Below are 19,163 nucleotides of genomic sequence, written 5' to 3'. Positions count from 1 at the left end.
TGAAAACATGGCCAAGACTCAAAGTGAACATAAAGGGCGGTAGCTAGATTTTGGCTCTCCTCCTGGCATGATGCTCAGTGGTGTTTCTGAATAAAGACATGTCTTCTTACCCCTGCATCCTTGTTCTGAGCCCTTGCAGTGATCATCACTGCTGCTCAGAGACAATCAGCTCTCTTCATTCACAAGAAAGGGATGCTGACATGTATCCCCATCCAACATAGATTCATGTAGTGGTAGGCTCCTTTCTGATTCTGGGGAAAATTTGGGGATTATGTAGAAAGGGCATTGTTGTCCTTAGCATTCATTTCTTTTTAGGAAAGATAGAGGAATAGGGGAAAGTGTGCAGCATCAAGTTGTGAGTAAATAATACCTGTTACTCATTGATGATGCTCCCTAATCCCAATTGCCTTCCCAGAGGAGGCAAAAAGTGAAGGCTTTCCACATGATGGCAATAAAGCTAAACATTGAGGTCGTTAATTGTCAAATAGTGTCTTGGGCCCAATATTAACAACTACTGTTTTAAATTCTTGAGTAAAGGTGCACATCCTGGGAAGAGGGCAGAGTGGCTGAATATGAATAAAGGGAGATGGATAAGAATTACAATTAGGCTTGATATTTAGAGTTTTGTAAAACAACAACAACAACACAGTAGAGAAAATTCATTACTGTTGGGAAGAATTCCATGTAGGGCTTATACTCTTTTTATGACTGTTCCAATTGGAATAACAGTTTGTAACCTAATTAATATTTTCATTCATCCATTTATTCAACAAGATTTTGTTAAGCTCATACTTCATGCCAGACACTATAGATCCTGGAATTACAAAAAGTCTGTCTTCTTAGGTCTTTTTTGTCTAATTTGAATACAAAAGCTGTAAAAGTGTAGTTTGCTAAAAAAAGGGTTTACTTAAATTTATTCAGTGTTCCAAAAGAGATTTAAGGAGGCTCAAAAATTATTTTAATTAGCTTCAGTGTGAATTATATTTGAATTATTTAAGTCCCATTCATCACAAGCAATGCAGACTGCTGTTCTAAACTTCCAGGCATTTATGCTTGCCATCTAGTGAGATGAATAATGAAAACTGATACAGGATCTTAAAAATACAGAGAAGAAAAAAAGTCTTTGTCCTGACACTATATCTCCCAGTAACAGATATTATTATATGGCTAAGCATGAAGTCTATAATTGAGATATCTTTTAAAGTTTACTTTTTGGATAGATAATGTAAGTACATGCCACACAATTCTTGATATAAAATGGCATACAATAAAAAATGTTTCCTCACCCTCTCTCCCAGTTATCTAGCTTTGCTTGCTCCAGTGGTGATTGCATTTTGGCTCTGTTCTTTCTGAGATAGTTTATGCATTTTGCAAACATAGGGGCTTTTGTGTATATATTAATTTGTACATAAATGATAGTATGCTACTATATAATGTTTGTTCCTTACTTATTTTAAAAAAAGATTTACTTGTTTATTTATTCTTATTTTATTTTTGGTTGTGGTGGGTTTTCGTTGCTGCACAGAGGCTTTCTCTAGCTGTGGTGAGAGCTACTCTCCATTTGGTGTGCGGGTTTCTCACTGTGCTGGCTTCTCTTGTTGTGGGGCGTGGGCTCTAGGCGCACGGGCTTCAGCAGTTGTGATGTGAGGACTCCGTAGTTGTGGCACACAGGCTTGGTTGCTCCATGGCACGTGGGATGTTCCCAGACCAGGGACTGAGCCAGTGTCCCTTGCAATGCAAGGTAGATTCTTAATCACTGTACCACCAGGGAAGTCCTGTACTTTCAGTTCAGTTCAGTTCAGTTGCTCAGTCGTGTCCAACTCTTTGTGACCCCATGAACTGCAGCATGCCAGGCCTCCCTGTCCATCACCAACTCCTGGAGTCCACCCAAACCCATATCCATCGAGTCGGTGATGCCATCCAACCATCTCATCCTCTGTCCTCCCCTTCTCCTCCTGCCCTCAATCTTTCCCAGCATCAGGGTCTTTTCAAATGAGTCAGCTCTCTGCATCAGATGGTCAAAGTATTGGAGTTTCAGCTTCAACATCAGTCCTTCCAATGAACAGCCAGGACTGATCTCCTTAAGGATGCACTGGTTGGATCTCCTTGCAGTCCAAGGGACTCTCAAGAGGCTTCTCCAACACCACAGTTCAAAAGCATCAATTCTTCGGCGCTCAGCTTTCTTCACAGTCCAACTCTCACATCTATACATGACCACTGGAAAAACCATAGCCTTGACTAGACAGACCTTTGTTGGCAAAGTAACGTCTCTGCTTTTAAATATGCTCTCTAGGTTGGTCATAACTTTCCTTCCAAGGAGCAAGCGTTTTTTAATTTCATGGCTGCAGTCACCATATGCAGTGATTTTGGATCCAAGAAAAATAAAGTCAGCCACTGTTTCCACTGTTTCCCCATCTATTTCCCGTGAAGTGATGGGACCAGATGCCATGATCTTCGTTTTCTGAATGTTGAGCTTTAAGCCAACTTTTTCACTCTCCTCTTTCACTTTCATCAAGAGGCTATTTAGTTCTTCACTTTCTACCATAAGGATGGTGTCATCTGCATATCTGAGGTTATTGATATTTCTCCAGGCAATCTTGATTCCAGCTTGTGCTTCTTCCAGCCCAGCGTTTCTCATGATGTACTCTGCATAGAAGTTAAATAAACAGGGTGACAATATACAGCCTTAACATACTCCTTTCCTATTTGGAACCAGTCTGTTGTTCCATGTCCAGTTCTAACTGTTGCTTCCTGACCTGCATACAGGTTTCTCAAGAGGCGGGTCAGGTGGTCTGGTATTCCCATCTCTTTCAGAATTGTCCACAGTTTATTGTGATCCACACAGTCAAAGGCTATGGCATAGTCAATAAAGCAGAAATAGATGTTTTTCTGGAACTCTCTTGCTTTTTTGATGATCCAGCAGATGTTGGCAATTTGATCTCTGGTTCCTCTGCCTTTTCTAAAACCAGCTTGAACATCTGGAAGTTCATGGTTCACATATTGCTGAAGCCTGGCTTGGAGAATTTTGAGCATTACTTTACTAGCATGTACCTTCCTCTTTTGTTTATTTGTTTAATATATCTTGAAGACCATTCCTGAGCTGGACATGTAATGCTATCCCATTTAAAAAACTGGTTTCATCATATTTCATTGTAAGAATAAACTAGAATTTATGAATACTTACTGTTGCTGCTGCTGCTTAGTTGCTTCAGGCGTGTCTGACTCTGGTGCTACCCTGGGAACTGTAGCCCACCAGGCTCCTCTGTCCATGGGATTCTCCAGGCAAGAATACTGGAATGGCTTGCCATTCGCTCCTCCAGGGGAATCTTCCCAACCCAGGGATTAAACCCGGGTCTCCTGCATTGCAGGCAGATTCTTTACTGCTGGGCCACCAGGGAATCCCATTAGTATTTACTAGTTACCTATTATTGGTAGACATTTAGGTTGTTTTTATCTTTTCCTTCTCTAAAAGAAAATTTCAATAAAATCCCTATATAAACATTCTACATGTAAATAACTAAAAATAGAGATACTGAGTCAAAGAGTACACTTTAAATTTGCTGGATATTGCCAAATTGTCCTACATGTTTATATTGTGTCAGTTTACAATCTAATAGCTCTTCCCACACTGTTTTCAGCCCTCTGTGTTTCCAAATATTTTGATCTTTGTCTAGCTAATCAGTTAAACAGCATCTCTTTTTAATTTGCATTTATTTTATAACAAATGAGGTTGACTATCTTTTCACATGTTTAAGATCAATTCATATTTCTTTTGTAGGGAGGTTCCTATTCTCTGCTGTTTCTATTGGTTTATTGAGCTTTTAAATTGTTTGTAGGAACTCCTTATTAAAGAAATCAATTATTTGTCTGGCATATGGGTTGCAAATGTTTTTCTACAATTTGTCATTTTAAAAACTTTTTTTAACAGCTTAAATTTTAAATATTGGTCAGATTCATTGCTCCTTCCCTTTTATTGTTTCTCGATTTTGTATCATACTTAGAAAGACCATACTGACTCTGAGTTAGAAAACATTCTCCTGGGTTTTCTTCTAATGCTTTTATGATTTGATATTTTAGATTTACACCTTTGATCCATTTAGAATTAATCTTATTAGAAGGTATGAGGTAATGACCCCGCGTTCTTATCTTGGTCTCACACCACAGTCCTTTGTAAGATGGCTTTAGAATAGCGTGAGGAGTTTGATGGCAGTGAGAGCAGGTGGAAAAGCACCCTGGAGGATCCAAGTGATGAATTCTGGCACTTTCCTTTGCCTGAGCTATTTCTCCCTCCTTTTTCTCCTTGCTCCCACCTGTGCTGCTTTTGATTTTTGCTGATAATTCCTGGATATCCCTACAAGGGTCTCCTACCTTTCTCCCTATTGGAAGAAAGGAGTGAGGATGAGGAGGTATAGAACATGCAGATGTCTATGTGGTAAGGCCTTGACAAAGCTGGAACTAAAACCAAGGTGCATATAAGGCTAGATGGTGCATATTATTTGACATTTAAACTTCTTGGGCCTTTGAGTAGAAGCTGACTTCCTGGGGAGGTCACAGAAATACTGTTTGAGATTGAAGACCACCTATATTTTTCAAGTCATTTCGCTGTGGATCCGAACAGGTGCTTACCATAGGGCATTGTTTACAAGTTGATACAACATATACTTAATGAATATGCTCGTGTCTCTACGTGTAGATGTATTGTTTATCAATACCCATTACTTGTTTTGTGGATTTTTATTCTTTGCATAGATTTAGTGAATAGGAACTCTGAAGTCAGCATGGAGGCTGACATTATTTTTCTTGTGGAACTTTCTTAGGAAGGCATAGATGATTTTTTAAGCAAATTATTTGAAGGAAGTTTGATAGGAAGCATGACATCTAGGAAGCTGGAACAGGCGCCAGGCTTAGTTCACTTTTCTCTTCTCTTGGCAGACCCCCTCCTTTTCAACCCCATGCTCAGTTTCTCATCCCTTTGAATCTGTACACTTCAACATTTCTGACCTTTGTAATGTCTACCCTCCAAATTATTAAACACATTCAAGCTCCTCATTACAAAACAAGGATGTAAACCAGCCTCTTCTCAGCCTTTCCAGGCCCCCTTTGAACTAGCACTCTTATCCAGAGGCTCTTATCCTCTCTTATCCTCCTTCATATCCCAAATTTCTTGAAGGATTAGTCCTCTCTTGCTACTTTCACTAGTTCACTCCTCAGTGCACTGCTATACAGGTTCACCACTATCATACCATTTATATGACTCTTGTTTGGGTCAACAGTGACATCATCTAGTTGCCAGATCCATTGGGTGTTTTCCCAGTCTCTGTTATTACGGAACATCTCTGCTGGATTTGGGCATTTGGCACTACTCATCCCTTGACTTCTTCCTGTCTTTCTCTGGGGGGTCTCAAAGATCCTTTTTCTTTGAGGGTTTTTTTTTCAAAGTTGGTGTGCTGCTGCTAAGTCGCTTCAGTCGTGTCCGACTCTGTGTGACCCCATAGATGGCAGCCCACCAGGCTCCCCTGTCCCTAGGATTCTCTAGGCAAGAACACTGGAGTGGGTTGCCATTTCCTTTTCTAACGCATGAAAGTGAAAAGTGAAAGTAAAGTTGCTCAGTCATGTCTGACTCTTTGTGACCCCATTGACTGCAGTCTACCAGGCTCCTCCATCCATGGGATTTTCTAGGCAAGAGTACTGGAGTGGGGTGCCATTGCCTTCTCCTCAAAGTTGGTATAAGTAAGTGAAAATCACTTAGTCGTGTCTGACTCTTCACGATCCTATGAACTGTATAGCCTACCAGGCTCCTCTGTCCATGGAATTCTCCAGGAAAGAATACTGGAGTGGGTTGCCATTCCCTTCTCCAGGGGATCTTCCAGACCCAGGGATCGAACCCAGGTCTCCTGTTTTGCAGGCAGATTCTTTACAATCTGAGCCACCAGGAAGCCCCTTCTTTTTCCTCTTACCATTTCTTAAATACCAGGTGGTCCCCAAGGTTCTGACGTCAGCCATTGTTTTTACTGCTTCACATACTCCCTGTGAGTCACACCATGCTCCTTTTGGGACTAACTGTTGTATGATTGGAAACAATTCCTCTGGTCTTTATATTCCAGCAGACTTCTACCCTGACTCCTAGATTAAAAAAACACAGCCCCTTCTTGGGGCCCCATAGGTTCCCAAACCCAGATGATGGTTGGATTCATCATCTACATTTACATTAGCTCCTCCTCCTCTGACTCAGCAGCATCACCTTTCATTCAGTTGTCAAGAAGAACCCCAAGCCAGAGGCCATATTGCTGCTCCTGTTTTCTTCAGCCTTATATACAGTGAAACACCAACTTCTGGCAGTTTTAGCTTCTCTTTTACTTATTCCCTCTCCTCTGATGCAGCCCAGGTCTTTAGCCTCTCTTACCTGGACTATTTTTAATTGAGTACTTTGATTCTGGTCAGAGTCATTTTTTTTCATAAAGTTCCTAGAAGTATTTCTTAAAAATATATAATTGACCTTTGAATAACATGAACTTGACTCATATAGGTTTACTTATGCACAGTTATTTTTTCAATAGTAAATATACTACAGTACTACACGGTCTGTGGTTGGTTGAATTTGGGGATGTAGAAAAATGGAGGATATGGAGTACAGACTATGTAAATTATACATGGACTAGTCCCCCACATTATATCTTACTAGGTCACTCCTTTTTGGTTGCTCCTTGTTGCTTGTGGGATAAGGCCAGTCTTTGGATAGTATCAAAGGACCCTCTAATCTCACCTGCCTACCTCTCCATCTGTCTCTTTCTACTTCTCTTGCACTTTTTTTCACATTCCACAGTGCTGTAGTTCTCAGGCCTATGTTCGTTTAGTCTTTGTTCCTTTGTTCAGACTGTCCCCTCAGACCATCCCCCTCATTGCATGAAGTGATGTTTGCTCTCTCCTAGGACAGCTCAGGTGCCTCAATCTGGGGAAAGTCTTGCTTTCTGTTTAAGTAGCCTTCATGCTGCTGCTGCTAAGTCACTTCAGTCATGTCCGACTCTGTGTGACCCCATAGACGGCAGCCTGCCAGGCTGCCCCGTCCCTGGGATTCTCCAGGCAAGAACACTGGAGTGGGTTGCCATTTCCTTCTCCAATGCATGAAAGTGAAAAGTGAAAGTGAAGTCGCTCAGTTGTGTCCAACTCTTAGCGACCCCATGGACTGCAGCCTACCAGGCTCCTCCACCCATGGGATTTTCCAGGCTAGGAGGTTCAAAATACTCAGTGCCTATGCACTTATCCAACTCCTTTATGTCTTCTAACTAATTAATGTTTAAACATCTCTCCCCCTCTACTGGACTTAAGGGCAGGGATAAGTAGTTCCACCTTGTATCTCTTGTGCTGCATGCGAAACTTAACATATATTTTAACTCAGTCAATGCTTATTAAAATAATCTTGAATGAATGAAATTCAACAATTGTTTGTACAAAGATAAGCATGACATTGTTGAGTTAGAAAATATCTCAGGAAGAATCTTTTATTAAACCATATATAAATACAGATTTGCATCCTTGCTTATATTTATCAAGATTCTGAAGCAGAGAACTTTAGAGAAGTCTACATTCCTATGCCTTTCCATTTTCCACTGGTCTGATTTTCTTTGAAATTGTGGTGGTTGGAGACTCTTAAACATACTTGCATCCTCTTACTGGGATCTACTTAAAGACAGAGATTAAGAGAGGAATATTGGAAAATGTAGATGGGGACATTTAAATGGCTTCTTTAAAATCTGCTTTCAAAGCTGTTCTAAACAATTTTGATAAAAAATTTAACCAGTTTTTTTGAACATCTGGTAGGCACAAATAGCTTACTCTATTACAAGGTGATATTACTTGAAGGAAAGGACATGGCAAGTGTGGTGCCTTTATGTGAATTTCTCTGTGGAGCAGTTATTCTGTAGCATGGCCCCACTCTTGAATTAGTGTGTTGCCAGTAGAGTCCCTTTAAACACTATGTTTATTGGTTGACACTATAATAACAGCACTGCATGCCCAGTGGCTGATACAGGGTCTTTGATCATTGTTCCATATTACTAAGACTTCATCCACACTCAATTAATCATCCGGCATAGTCAACTGCATTAGGAAATGAGGGCCAGCTTTTGTTCAGCAATGCACTTGATAAGTTCAATCTTCTAAACTTGGATCTAGGTGATGATGTGGCTAGTCTGTGTTCAAGTGGAGAATAATTTATTGTGAATTTTGGCGTGCAATTTCACCCTTGCTGGTCCAGAAACTCATTACATGGTGGAGGTGATTGCTAATCAAGATTTCTGGGCTCTGCTCTCTCCCTAATAAGTCTTCTCACCCCTCCCACTCTCTGTATCTTTATCCTAATTTTCAGCTGCTATCAGCGTGGAGCCACATGTAATAAGTAAAAAAATATTAGGGAGGGTTATGTGGTATTTTAAAATATTAGGGAATAGTTGTAAATCATGTAAATGATTTTCCTTTGTTTGGATTTTCTAATTATGACATCTCTGTAATGGGAATGTCTGAATCTGAGGCATTGGGGTATTAAAATGGTCCATTATCTAGACACCCATCTTTCCATTGGTATACAAATGCTTGAAAGGTACCTTATCGTGCCTATTCCATAGCCATCCATTCCTGGAACCATGACAAAGGAGAACAGGGTAGAGTCTAGTTGGTATGAAACTGTGTCTGTGGCTGACATGGCACTTGTAACTGGTATGGAGTATTTCCAGGACATTGAGAGTCAAAGGGAGAGAGAGGATGGATGAAATGACATTGAGGGGAACCACATGGGAAGAATGTTACATATGTTTTTACTTTTAATTATTTCATAATAATTGTTATTAGAAAACAAAAATTGCAATGTGGTTTGTAATTTTGATACTTAAATTCATTAAAATGAAATTGACAGCAGTTAATTAATACTTCTCCCCCCAATAGTAGCATTTATACTTTTGTATATTTGGCACAAGTATTACTCCTTTTATGATCATATTAAACAGCTATTCATTTTGCAGATTATAGAGTGTGATTATTCTTTATACTTGGAGGGTTTTGCTGTTGTTTTGATACCTGTGTTTTAGCAAAGTGTGAAGGAACAATATCACATGTAAATAATGGGTGATGGTATAGTTCCTAATGTTAGCTGTGTACCAAAATGTATATTATTATATTTTCATAATTTATTTTTAAATGCCTCCAGGGAAGGTTGCTGTTTAAAGAAATCCTTAGTGAAGGTTTTTATAAAGCAAATTCTCACTCCCTAATCAGGATGTTTATGTATTGGGTTTGCTTAAAGCAATGGATTCAGTTATATGTAAAATTCAAACAGAGTTTTAGAATCCAACAGAAAGCAGTTATGGATTGTGGATAAGTCCCAAGGTAAAGTTATTTTACTTTTATTCTCAGTGAGATTTTATTGCACATTCAGAGTGGCTTTTTCCACACCAGAAGTTTATATAATATTGTATAACCTTTACCTTTCAGTAAAGAAATCTGAAGTTGAGGGTCTACTTAGATGAGTATACGTTGTCCCCTCTAGCTCTCTAGGCCTGGGCAGTGGCTCCTGTATACATAGGGCTGTGTGGCCTGTGCTGTGGGGCTGAGCAGAGCCCAGTGTGGCTGTAAGCCTGTGACCTGCTGGGCTTCTCCCTCTACATCCAGGAGCAGTGTTCCAGTTGTGGCTGCTCCGAGTTCAGATCTGAAGTCATAAAATATTCAGGATGTTTTCTTTTCTCAAATTGAAATGATGTTTGCTCCATGTTTTGCTCAACCTTGTGGAGAGATGTGCAGGTCAGAAGCCAAAACCGTGTCCAGCTTCACTCAGGAAAACCTGTGCTGTGTCCTCCGATTGGCACTTCCCTTGGTTTAATGCACTTCCTTAAAATACTTTGACTTTGTGTGGATTTCTGGCTCCAAATCACAACTAAAAATAAATAGATCTACTTTATTTATTTTTTTTTATTATTATAATTAATTTTTAATTGGAGGATAATTGCATTACAATATTATGTTGGTTTCTGCCATACCTCAATATGAATTAGCCATAGGTATATATACATCCCCTCCCTCTTGACAGTTTTAAATCTTATGACTGTTCTTTCTGGTGATTACCTATACATCGCTTAACAATATTAATTGTTATTTCTTTCTATTTTTAGTAATTATTTATGGCTGTGCTGGGTCTTCACTGATGCACAGGCTTTTCTCTAGTTGCGGTGCACAAGCTTCTTGTCGCGGCGGCTTCTCTTGTGGAGCACGGGCTCTAGGGCATGTGGGCTTCAGTAGCTGTGGCTCCCGGGCTCTAGAGCACAGGCTCAATAGTTGTGGCTCGTGGGCTTAGGTTGCTTTGTGGCCTGTGGGATCTTCTCAGATCAGGGATCGAGCCTGTGTCTCCTGCACTGGCAGCTGAATTCTTTACCACTGAGCCACCAGGGAAGCCCTAATTGCTTTTTCTTGATTTATCTGTTTTAAACATGATCAACTTCCTTTCAAGACACATGAAGATGTAGCTTATATATGCCATTCTTATGTCCCATCTCATGTCCTCCTCAAAGGGTTCCTATACATTTAATTTTTAATTCTATACATTTAATTCCTGTACATTTAATTTTTAATTCTGTTACCATTTACCTTTGTAACTTTTATATATATTTTTTTAATTAATTTTATTCTATTCTCAAACTTTACATAATTGTATTAGTTCTGCCAAACATCAAAATGAATCCACCACGGGTATACATGTGTTCCCCATCCTGAACCCCCCTCCCTCCTCCCTCCCCACACCATCCCTCTGGGTCGTCCCAGTGCACCAGCCCCAAGCATCCAGTATCGTGCATTGAACCTGGACTGGCATCTCGTTTCATACATGATATTTTACAGTTTTTTTTTTTTTTTAAAAAAGGAAACTCAATCCACAGTGTGCACACAAATGACTCTCTCAGCGAGCCAGCTGACAGTCCTGTCAGGCGCTTGTTACGTTTGTAGGTGGCTGATTCCACCTCATTTGGCGTTTGGTGAAATGTCATCACACCTGTGGCAGGCCAGGTGCCCTCATATCAGGCACGTTGGTAGAGCTTATTTCCGGTAGGGTCAAGATGGCCTTGCCTCCCTCTCTCTGAGCTCCTTACCCAAGCTTCATTGTGGTCACATTTGAAGATTTTGCTAGAGTTTAGAAAAAAAACTGATTTTTATGTGTGATCCTATAGAGCTCAGAGAGCCACAGATACACAGGGGTGTGTGTGTGTGTGTGTGTGTGTGTGTGTGTATGTACCAGCTGACAGTGTTTGATTGTCTTAGGATAAGACAATATGATTTATGCAATATTAGTAAGTACTAATACTTAACATTACTCAATTGCTATTTCAATATTACTTATATATGTATGTATAGATAGATGATTTATAAAACAGAAAAAAAACACACTGACAAAATAGTGGACAATTTAAATGGGAAGAAGAAAATAACAATTTAAAGGCAATGTGGTCCCTTTTTAGTGGACTTTGCCAGATGATGTGGAGAGCAGTGACCTAGGTTCCTAGCCCCTCAGGACCAGCCTGGCAGGAAGTTTGCAGAGAATATAGGTGTCCTTCCTGGATAAGGTCCCTTCCCTCTAATTCAGGTGGAATGAGAAAGCTGACTTCAGGTTGACACATGGCAGTTTAAAAATCTATGGAGAAATTTTCTCTAAAACAAGAGTTGCTATCCCGAGTTTTGAGTTCATGTATGGAATTAGGGCTCTCTGACCCTTGAAATTATATTCAAACTTTTTAGATATTTATATGTGTGCCTATTTCTGGGGACAGGTTTGTATTTGTGTATATATTTCTGGGAATGGTTCTGTACTTTTTATCAGATTCTCAAAGTGAAGTGTGAATACTCCCAAGCTGGTCAACCATGTCCTAAACCTTTTAGGATTTTAGATCATGAGGATGGTAGCTTGTATTGTTGTTCACATCTTTTCACTGCACCTCCCTGTTGGCCCTTTCTCACAGGAGGTTTAGGGTCCCTCTACACTGATGAATTGGTCATGTGACTTACTTTAGCCAATGAAATGTGAGTGGAAGTGATACACGCCACTCTGAGAACCATTGAGTGGTTCTATTGTTACTCTCTTAACTCTGCCACAAAACTTACATGTCCTTGAGAGGGGCTGTGCCTACTGCCTGGCTGGGGGTAAAGATGCCAGAGCTGAAGCTGACTCTTGAACATGTTTCATGAGGGGAGAAATAGACCATGTTGTTTTAAGTCATTGAGATTTGGGTTTTTATTTTTGCTGCTGGTAGCATTAGTTAGTCTGAGCTGACTGATCCAAGTGGCAGCCTGAATTACATTCAGAATCCAACAGGGCACACTGGAGAGCCCTCGTTTAGTGAGCTGCCTGTGGTTTGGCACATTTAGAAGAGACACATTTTCCTATAGATTCTGTGTGGTCCTTCAGGGTTTCCCCATGGAGTCAGAAATAAGACCTCAGCCCTGTAGTTAGTCTATTAAGAGCTAGAGAGTTCATTTTGTTGAACCAGAATCCTTTTCCTCTGGAGCAAGAGAGCCACTCTGGGCCTGTTTCTTCTCTCTGACCCACAACTAGTGTGTGCAGCAAAGAATTACTGATGTGAGGTGTGTCTGAGGTCAGGAACAGCTCTCTGAAGCATAACGCAAGCCACCTAACACACTAGGTATGAACATATTGAAAGATAATGGGGTGCATATCATTTGTGGTGCAAAGTACAGTACAGATTCATTTTCTAAAATGCTCCCGTACTCCAGGCATGACAAGGATGAGGAATAGGTGTTACCACAGTAGAGCAGAGTGAAAGGCCACCACGAAAGAAAACAGATTTCAGAGGTGGCTCGTAAACAAAGTACTACCTTCCAGAAAATAAAGAAGCCATCCATTACCCACACAAAGTGCATAATAATAAGGACAAACGCTTCATCACCTCATATGTGACGTCTAGCGGTCAGAACTCGCACAGAGGAAACACTGCAGAACCTCGCACTTGAGTCAGAAGGGGCTGTGTTCGAATCAAAGAGCCACTGTGTCTTTGGAGAGATTCATTTTATTCCATACCCTAGATTCTTAACTATTGCACCCGTTAATCAGTTTCAGTTTTTAATAATCTTACTGTTTAAGAAATATTCTGTACTGATTATCCCTATTGACATAAAATGGGGAAAGTTGATGGGCAGCTCATAAAAGATCTGCCCTGAAGCTTTTTACTCAGTGGAAAATGATCTAGGAAACTATATCACTACAGTTACTAATACCCCAGGTGGAATAATAATTTCTTCCTAATCTAGTACATCTAAAAAAATGTTAAACTTCTTTTCATCACCGATTATAGACTTCATTTCCTTTCCTTTTCATTCATTCATTCATTTATTGCCTACTCTTTGCTGGGACTGTTCTTGAAGCTAGAGCTCAGCAACACTCTGCCCACAAGGTGGCTACATTCTAGTGGGAGAAGACAGAAATTAAGTACCAACAGCAAAAACAAAGCACTACATAGTATGTCAGGTGGAGATAAATACTCTGAAAATAATACAGCAGAATAAGAGGAGATAGAAAATTAGGGGCACAAGATGTTATTTTATACAGGATGATCAGGGCAGTTCTCATTGATTGCTGCTGCTGCTAAGTTGCTACAGTCATGTCCGACTCTGTGCGACCCCATAGAGACAGCAGCCCACCAGATTCCCCCACCCCTGGGATTCTCCAGGCAAGAACACTGGAGTGGGTTGCCATTTTCTTCTCCAATGCATGAAAGTGAAAAGTGAAAGTGAAGTCGTTCAGTCATGTCTGACTCTTAGCGACCCCATGGACTGCAGCCTACCAGGCTCCTCCGTCCATGGGGTTTTCTAGGCAAGAGTACTGGAGTGGGTTGCCATTGTCTCATTGATTGAGGGCATTTGAAAGTCCTGAGTGAAGTGAAGGACTCATCATGTACATGTCTGTTGGAAGAGTGGGGAGTTGGATTTATGTCTCATTTTACTCAGCTCTATTTCTGAGGAGTGGTATGTAAATTGGGTTTTATTTTTAAGTATATTATGGAAACTTGTTGTAACTTTTTTTCCCCCTAAGTGAATGTCTCTCTAGAATGAAGATCCTATTGGTAAAATAAGCAATTATGCCACAAAATTATTTGCATCATGAATACGAGTTTCCACACTGAATTCATTTTGAGTTGGTTACACATGTTTATGGTAAGATGTTATAGATAAATGATGGACAAGAAGAACAGTTTGAGTGAAAAATCTTGGATGTAGTTTTTTTTAAAGATACACCATTTTTTAAAAACTGTATAAGAGTAAGCAAGTCAACAGTGCTGCATGGCTGAGACTCATATTACCTCTTTGAATTAATAATCAGAATGCTGTATTATTAGCATATGCAAATCACAGAAATACTTTCAAAATATCTGGCAGCCCTTAGAAATGATTTCTGTTGTTGGGTTAGCATTCTTTTTGTACTTTTATGTACTCTGAGGATGTGCTGGAAATAAACATTTTTCCAAATAAATGAAGAAGTAACTCAGGCCTCAGGAGGATTATCACAATTTCCAAATATGTGTGTTTAAACCTGCAGATTTATGTTCTGCCTTTTAGTTTTACCCTTTGTGGATTCAGAGATTGTTTTGAAAAACAAAACAAAACAAAACAACAAAGCCTGTTAAGAATACAGTGAAAGTCACTCAGTCGTGTCTGACTCTTTGCGAGCCCATGGACTATACAGTCCATGGAATTCTCCAGGCCAAAATACTGGAGTGGGTAGCCTTTCCCTTCTCCAGAGGATCTTCCCAACCCAGGGATCAAACCCAGGGCTCCTGCATTGCAAGTGGATTCTTTATCAGCTTAGCCACCAGGGAAGCCTGTTAAGAATATAGTGAATCATAAAATTTTGTCATCAACTCATTTTATATATAATAAACTTTGACTTTATAACAGAAATTGCATGATGTGGTGATTGTGGTTCAAACCTTGGGGAGTGTAAGTGCCTTTGCTTACACTTTAGTGCCTTTGCTGTTTTAGAACATTTAGGTGGTTGTTAATTTGCAGAAGGGTACAACCGGTGTGAAGGTGAGCAATCAATGTAAGAAATCCTGTTCTTTACCTCCTTCATTCTGTGCAAGCTTCCCTTTACCTCCTTTTAGTAGGTATAGTAAATTTCCAATGCTGAAGAAGTAGAATTGATCCATCCTTTTAGCATTTATGGCCAGTGTCAGGATTGGGCATTTCTGGGGAAGTACTGTATGATACAGTTCATTTCTCTTCTTCCCTACCATAGAAGAGCACTCCGAATCAGTCAGATTGTTACCTCTTTCTATGACAAGTTTACTTTTTATAACCATCTTTCTTAGGGTTACCTGAGATGGTGTTTTTGCATATATTTTTTCTGTTGAGTTAAATAACACAGCTGTTACTTTTAATATGTAAAACATTTGTCTCTTCATGGCAGAATGGTATTGTATAAGCAAAGCACTTCATCTTTAATCTACAGGTGTATCTGACCAAGCTCTTTGTCTTCAGAAATGCTCCAACTTGGTTTCTTTCTCTTTTTTAAGAAATCTGTTTTCTATTTTCTCTTTGTCCCCTAAAGAGCTTATTCATTCATATCTATATCTAGGCCTTGAAATAGAACTTGGCAGTATTATAAAATCAATGGATCCTCTTTAGAGCATCAAACTCAATCCAAGCGGTTGAGGTTGAGGGGTCAAGCTTTTTTCCCAATTCCAGACAAGTAACTGGCTGCCTGTGCTCCCTCTCTTCAACCTTCTAGATGCTTGTTTTTGAAATGAGTTTTCTTCTTGCACTGCTGACTTCTCTACCTGCTGTCTTAGTTTCCTACAGCTGCTGTAACAAATTATTATAAATTGAGCAGCAGGAATTTATTTTCTCGCAGTTCTGAAAGTTAGAAGTCTGAAATCAAGGTGTCATCAGAGCTGTGCTCTCTGACAAGGCCCTAGGGAAGAATCTTTTCATGATGCTTCTAGCTTCTGGTGTGTTTTTCTGCAACCCTTGGGTTCCTTGTGCTGTAGATGTGTTGCTCCCACTTCTGCCTATTATCACTTGACATTCTCCTTGTGTATCTCTGTTTTCACAGGTATTCTTTTCTCTATATGTGCATGCTCAGTCACTCAATTGTGTCTGATTCTTTGAGGCCCTTTGAACTATAGCCCACCAGGGGTTACAATCCCTCTGTTGATGGGATTTTTCAGGCAAGGATACTGGAGTGGGTTATAATTTCCTCCTTCAGGGGATCTTCCTGACCCAACGATCAAACCTGCATCTCCTGCATTGCAGGCAGATTCTTTACTGCGGAACCATCAAGAGACGCCCTCTTTTCTTTGCATCTCTGTCCAAATTAAATGAAAGTCATTGGGTGAGGGCCCACCCCAATCCAGTAGGACCTCCTATTAACTTGATTATATCTATAAAGACCCTGTTTAAACAAGGGTCCATTCTGAGGCTCTGGATGGGCATGTCTTTGTGGGGGACACTATTTAACATGCCCAGAGCTATTAGGCCCAGAGCATATTCATGGCCAAATATAATCAGTTCTAGTCTAAGATTTTTCTTTTGGTAAATATTTCAAATATATAGTGTATTTGTGTTCTTCTGTAAAGTTTTTGTTGAGATTTAACGTATATGCAGAAAAGTTCATACATTTTAAGTGAATAAATTTTTACAGAATGAAGTATAGCTATGTTACTACCATCAGGTCAAGAAATAGAGCATTACCAGCAACCCAGAAGCCTCCATCATTTCCCAGTCACTGTTACTCCAGAATGACCTCTATTATGACTTCTATCATCAGCATGGATGAGTTTTCCTTGTTTTCAAGCTTGGTATATGTGTATTTTTTTGTGTCTGGCTTTTTGGTCCAGTGTTATGACTGGGAATTTCATCCATGTTGTAGTATGTGATTGTGGTTTGTTCTTTCTCTTGGCTGCACAATATTCAATCCTATGGATATGCTACAACTATTTTCCCATGCTATTGCTCATAGATATTTGAATTACTTATGATTTTAAAAAATTACAAATAATACTTTGTGAATATTTTTGAGCATGTCTTTGGATGCACATACATATGTGTCCGTGTTAGATACATAGTCAGGATATGAATTCTTGTCAGATAAATGTATTCAAAAATCTCTGAGGCTGTGGTGTTTTTCTGTTAATGGTAGCTTTTGATTGAATATAATTTCTTAATTTTAATCAATTGATGCTGAATCTGATTTCCTTTAGGATTGACTGGTTTGATCTCCTTGCTGTCCAAGAGACTCTCAAGAGTCTTCTCTAGCACCACAGTTCAAAGGCATCAGTTCTTTAGCGCTCAGTCTTTTTATTGTCCAACTCTCACATCCATACATGACTACTAGAAAAACCAGAGCTTTAACCATATGGACCTTTGTTGACAAAATAGTGTCTCTGCTTTTAAATATGCTGTCTAGGGTGGTCATAGCTTTTCTTCCAAGGAGCAAGCATCTTTTAATTTCATGGCTGCAGTCACCATTCACAGTGATTTAGGAGCCCAAGAAAATAATGTCTGTCACTGTTTCCATTGTTTCTCCATCTATCTGCTATGAAGTGATGGGACCAGATGCCATGATCTTAGTTTTTTGAATGTTGAATTTTAAGCCAGCTTTTTCACTCTCGTCTTTCACTTTCATCAAAAGGCTTTTTAGTTCCTCTTCACTTTCTGCCATAAGGGTGGTGTCATCTGCATATTTGAGGTTATTGATATTTCTCCTGGCAATCTTGATTCCAGCTTCTGCTTCATCCTGCCTGGCATTTCGCATGATTTTTTTTTTTTTCCCCATATGGATAATTGATTTGGCTCCATTTATTGAAAGGATCATGCTTTCTCAGTTTTATTGAAAATAAAGTGATTGTATATGTGTGGATCAGTTCCTGGGCTTTCTAGTCTGTTCTGTTTAACTTTGTGCCAATACTATTTTGTTTTTATTACCATAGTTTTATAAGAAATCTGGATATCTCGTATTTTAAAATCTCCGAGTTTGCTATTTTTTTAAAAAAGAGTTTTAGCTATTCTTGGCTTTTTACATTTTGATAAAAATTTTGAATCAGCTTGTGAATTTCCAAAAGAAAATACCTATTAGAAATTTAATTTGGAGTTAATGAATATACAGATCAATTTGAAGATAATTGACATTTTTTATAATTCTGATTCTTCTAATCATTGGAAATGGTGTGTTTCTCTAATTCAGCGGTTAGCAGCCTTTTCCTGTGAAGCATCAGATAAGAAATACTTTAGGCTTTCTAGACAACATGCAGTCTCTGTCACATATTCTTATTCTCTTTCCTTTTAGGTTTACAACCTTTTAAAAATGGAAAATCCCTTCTTAGTTTATGTGCAGTACAAAAGCAGTTTGCTGTTTGTAGTTGCCACTCCTTGCTTTGTTAATTTAGATTTTGTTTAATATATCTTAATAATGCTTTATACTTTTCTATGTAGAGTTCTTGCATGTCTTTCATTATATTTAGTCTTGGCTATTTGTGATTTTTAACACTACTTTAAGGAGTATTTTCTTAAAAATCATTTTCCAATGTTTGTTTCTTGTATATAGAAATAAAATTGATTTTTGTATATTTACTATTTTCCAGTGATCTTGATAAATATATTAATTAATTATAATAGTTTATCTGAGATTCTTCCGGAGTTTCTACACATAAATAATGTCATGTGCTTAACTATAGATTTCTTTATTTTGATTTCCAAGCTTTAAGGCATTTATCATATAAGTGATGACTATGAACATCTTAATTTTTTCAAGAGGGCAGTTATATTATGTGGTTAATTATGGTATTAGCTATGGGACTTTTGTGGATACTTGTACCAGCTCAAACATGATTCCTTCTATTTCTAGTTTGCTAAGAGTTATTTTAAAATTGTTAATAAACATTGAATTCTAGCAAATATTATCTATTAAGATAATCATATGATTTTTCTCCTGTATAATGTGGTATATTATAATTTTCAAGTTATATTTTACTTTCAAAAATTAAACTAACCTTGCATTCCTAGGATAGACTCTATTTGATTATTGTATATTGTTTTTAAACATCTATATCTATATCATTACTTTGTGTATTTTCATGGCAGATTTGTGAGTAGTTTTTCCCCTTTTGAAATGCTTTTATGTT

The sequence above is a fragment of the Bos indicus x Bos taurus genome, chromosome 1, assembly GCF_003369695.1.
Source record: "Bos indicus x Bos taurus breed Angus x Brahman F1 hybrid chromosome 1, Bos_hybrid_MaternalHap_v2.0, whole genome shotgun sequence".
Lineage (NCBI taxonomy): Eukaryota > Metazoa > Chordata > Mammalia > Artiodactyla > Bovidae > Bos > Bos indicus x Bos taurus.
Note: the sequence above shows the minus strand (reverse complement) of the source record.